The sequence below is a fragment of the Silene latifolia genome, chromosome 1, assembly GCF_048544455.1.
Source record: "Silene latifolia isolate original U9 population chromosome 1, ASM4854445v1, whole genome shotgun sequence".
Lineage (NCBI taxonomy): Eukaryota > Viridiplantae > Streptophyta > Magnoliopsida > Caryophyllales > Caryophyllaceae > Silene > Silene latifolia.
This window is the reverse complement of record NC_133526.1, coordinates 160,874,213-160,878,715: the sequence shown is the minus strand read 5'-3', so window position 1 is coordinate 160,878,715 and position 4,503 is coordinate 160,874,213. Positions and strand designations below refer to the sequence as shown.

Here is a 4,503-nt window from a genome sequence, read left to right as displayed (position 1 = left end):
TCAAATATTAATCAAGTTTTAATCCAAGTTCTAGTTCTTTAATCTCTCTCTTGTTCTTCATTTATTTTGGGTAATTAGAAGATTATTGGGTTTATTGGGAGATTGACAACCTTCCATCAATCATCAAGTTCTTCTATTATTCTTGCTTTATTATTGGAATCATTAGTAGGTATAATCTCTTAATCCCTTTTTAATTATTGCTAATTACTTTCATTTATTCATCATGTTTCATTATGTTAGTATGATTGACAACCTTTCTAGCATGATCAATATGATAATGAGTGAGTAGTCTCTTAGCTAGGGTTTAATGGGTGATTAGGGGAAACCAACATGGGGAATGATTCATGCTTAAATTAATATGCTTTCATATCTTATTTTCTTGCTTGTTTTGATCTTAATACATGCACATGTTATATTTGATGAAATGCTAAGCCTATGAATCCTTGCATTTACTATCATCTTCTATCCTTTCAACTTGACTTGTAAGACATAACCCAACTCGAGTCTTGTTAGACCATGCATGTGTTAAGTAGGGTAGATTAAGTCGACTTGTAGGTGTTGTACAATCCAAGAGATTCGGCTCCGGGACCCAAACTTTCCTAGGATTGTAAGATATAACCCAACTCAATCCATCACAACAATAATTGCTTGCTTATAATTTGAGAACATGTTTGTATGATCATATCCCATGATTCCCCTATGAACCCATGACACCCTAGTGCTTTTAATCAATTGTTTACACCCTTATTTCATTTACCTTGTTAGTTTATTTTCATTGCTATTTTAGTTTAGTGACCTTCTACATCAACCCAATTTGTGACACCCCTAGACACCGCTAGTTACAATAGAATCTTCATTTCAATACCCGTCCCTTGGGATCCGACCTTTACTTGCCTCTTTACTAATTGTAGAGTTGTTTGTGAAGTATAAATTGTGTTTTGTATCGACCATTGACCAACGACCACATATGCTTAATTGTGAACACCAAATGGCTCCGATCAAAAATGGCGCCGTTTTGGGACGGTGTTTAATTGATTTAAGATTTCTTTTATTGTTTTTAGTTGTGTCTTTTTCACCTTGGGGAAGTAAAAATCCTCAAGGTTTGTTCTAATTGTTTTCTAGTTGTTTGATATTTTGCATGTCTAGAAGGTTACAAAGAGATTTGTTACCTTTTGACCGTGAAATCGAAAGAACCTTGACGAATAATAGGAGACTTGTTAGGAGGAATTTGGGAGTTGTTGGTGAAGTTGTTCAACCCACTAGTGAGTTTGTCAATCCTTTCGCAATAGAAGGAGAAGAGAACCCATTAAACAATACCACACAAAATCCACCTACAATGCCTAAATTCTCGTCACACTCTATACCCACCGAGGAGGATCTACCAAATGGTACTCCTACCCCACAACATCTTACCGGAAACTTTATTGCCAAGTCCGCCTTCATTCAACTAGTTGAGAGGAGCCAATTCGGGGGAATGCCTAGTGAGGACCCTCATTCTCATATGGAAACATTTTGTGATTATTGTGAAGCTATCTCTCAAACGGGCGTGACTCAAGACCAAATAAGATGGGTCTTATTTCCTTTTTCGTTAATCGGCACCGCAAAGCAATGGTTGAAGGGCCTTGATAAGGCCACCCTTGGAATAGATTCTTGGAAGAAGCTAGCTCTAGCTTTCTACAAAAATTTCTACCCACCGGAAAAGACTAATATGCTAAGAGCTCAAATTACGGGTTTTAAGCAAAGGGATGAAGAATCTTTGTATGAAGCTTGGGAGCGGTTCAAAGGTATTTGTCGCTCATGTCCTCACCATGGACTTAGCGAATGGTTTTTAGTGCAACAATTTTGGAATGGTTTATATGAAGATTCAAGGAACATTCTCAATATGGGATCAAATGGAATGTTCACCGAAGTTGATGACAATCAAACATGGAACAAGATTGAGGAAATGGCGGTCCATAATTCGCAATATAGTAGGCCTCGCAAGGCTACTAGAGGAGGAAAGTATGAAGTGGACACCGTTACTCAATTGGGTGCTCAACTTAGTGCTCACATTGACACAATCAACTTGAAGTTTGAACAAGCTATGGCTAGACTTGAGGAAAGCTCAAAATCATCAAAGCATCATGTCAATGCCATGACGGCATCCTCATCAATCCCAAGCGGGATATGTGAGAATTGTGGAACCTTGGGTCATGACTCAAGTGAATGTAGGGGAACAACCGAACAAGTCAATGCTTTCCAAGCTTACAAAAGTGGCACCCCTTATTCAAATTTTTACAATGAAAACACCAAGTTCCATCCAAATCTCTCATACAAGAGCCAAAATGTCCAAAACCCTCAAACAACATACACTCCACCACCCATGAGAAATCAAAATCAAAGACCCTTTTTCAATCAAAACCAAGGCTACCAAAATCAAAATCCATACAATCACCACAATGACCAAAGTTTTGATGTCCAAAAAGCGGTCATTCAAATGCAAAAAAATCAACAAGAATTCTTCACCCAAATGCAAAAGGATAGCCAAGCAAAGGATACCACCATCAACAACATTCTAGCTCACACCAAGATGTTGGAAACACAATTGACCCAACTAGCATCTTCAAACTCACAAAGACAAAAGGGGCAATTACCACCTCAAGGTAATCCCCTAGACATGAAACGGTTAGTGCCATTCACTTGAGAAGTGGTACAAGGTATGAAGCATCGAAGAAGCAAGTTGAGGATGAAGTTGTGAGAGCTAGTGAGAATGAAGTTGTGGTGCAAGGTCCCAAGGAAGGGGAATCATCAAAAGAAGAAAGCTCAAAGAAAAATGAAGACAAAGCCAAAGAAAAGGAGCCCATTGTGATTAGACTTCCTTTTCCAAGTCGTCAAGCCAAGCCCAAATTTGATGATCAACTTGGAAAGTTCATGGAAATTGTGAAGAACTTAGAAGTCTCAATTCCTTTCACGGAATTAATCAATCACGTTCCGACCTATGCAAAGTACATGAAAGATATCCTCACAAAGAAGAAGTCAATCCGGAAACTTGAGACTATCGCCTTCACTAAGGTGAGTAGTGCAATTCTTCAAGGGAGTTCACCTCCAAAGTTAAAGGATCCGGGAAGCTTCTCAATACCGTGTACCATTGGCGACACAACGATCAACAAAGCCTTATGTGATCTAGGGGCTAGTGTGAGTGTCATGCCGTACTCGGTAAGTAAAAGGTTGGGAATGGGAGAGCTTAAATGTACCAATATCACTCTTCAAATGGCCGATAGATCGACGAAGACACCGCTAGGGATATGGGAAGATGTCCCCGTGCGAATTGGGAAGTTTTTCATCCCGGTGGACTTTGTCATTGTTGATATGGAGGAAGATTCCAACATTCCAATCATCTTAGGAAGACCTTTCCTACACACCGCGGGTGCGGTGATTGATGTGAAACATGGAGAGCTCACTCTAGAAGTGGGAGATGAAAGCATAACTTTTAATCTTGACAAGACCATGAGAGCTCCTCGTTTGCATGAGCCATGTTTCATGATTGATCATTATAGCCGAAAAGATGAAAAGAAGAAATCGGAACTCCAATGGAGGAAGAAAGTTGAAGATGCTCCATTCAAAGAGCAAGTGAATTGTGAAAAGGAGAGCTTGCAAAGCTCATCAAAATCAACCAAGGAAGAAGAAGATGGCCTCATTGGCCAGAAAAGAAATTGGGAGAGTTGTCTCCATCCAAGCAAGAGATTTTCAATGATCAACTCAATGAAGTTTGTGGTCTTTGGGACGACGAATTTGAAGGGATCTTTAATCCCTACATTGGGCATGCCATCGATCATGATCAACGACAAGGGCCACGGTCTATTGAGGACCTCTACCACAACAATGAACAAGCTTTTAATTACTTCTTCGAGGTGTTGAGCAACATCAACAACACCTTGAACATGCCCCCTTGACATCTCATCAAGAATGAGAGTTTGGTGGAGTCCTCCCTAAACTACCACTTGTAAATATTTCTAACTCCCTAACTTACATTTAATTTTTGTATTGCATTTTTGTCATTTTTGGATTTTATTTACTTTGATCAAAATAATTGTCATGAAAAGAGAGAAGTGAGGGAGGGACTAATGATTTTAATTGATGTGTAGTGCTTTACCTTAGTGTGGGGATGGCAATTGCCTAGGCTATTCATGCCTTAGTAGTGCCCCGCAATGAAGAACACAAGATTTGAAAGAAAGAAAGAATGATAAGGGAATGCGTTGGTGCACGGATGGAATTGAATCCGTGTACACAAGGACCAATCCGAGCGGATTACTAAGAATCCGCCCGTCTGCAGAGGATCCGAGCGTCTGCCGAGAAGACGCCGTCTTGGTGAGCCGAAATAAACCGCAAATTCTTGATGTTGAAGAATCCGAGCGGATTTTCGGAAAGACGCCCGTCTCCCGTAATCCGTCCATCTTGTGGACAATCCGCCCGTCTTGCGGTGAAGAAAAACAAAGAAAAATCTCTCGGATAAGAATCCGTCCG

At 40.0% G+C, this 4,503-nt stretch overlaps 1 non-coding gene across 1 annotated transcript; it reads right to left on the bottom strand.

Moving 5' to 3' along the window:
• Window positions 1-1,708: 1,708 nt before the first annotated feature.
• On the bottom strand, window positions 1,709-1,815 carry LOC141617703 (small nucleolar RNA R71). The gene has a single exon (XR_012531186.1). It is a non-coding gene; the product is annotated as a small nucleolar RNA R71 (small nucleolar RNA).
• Between the last annotated feature and the right edge of the window lie 2,688 nt (window positions 1,816-4,503).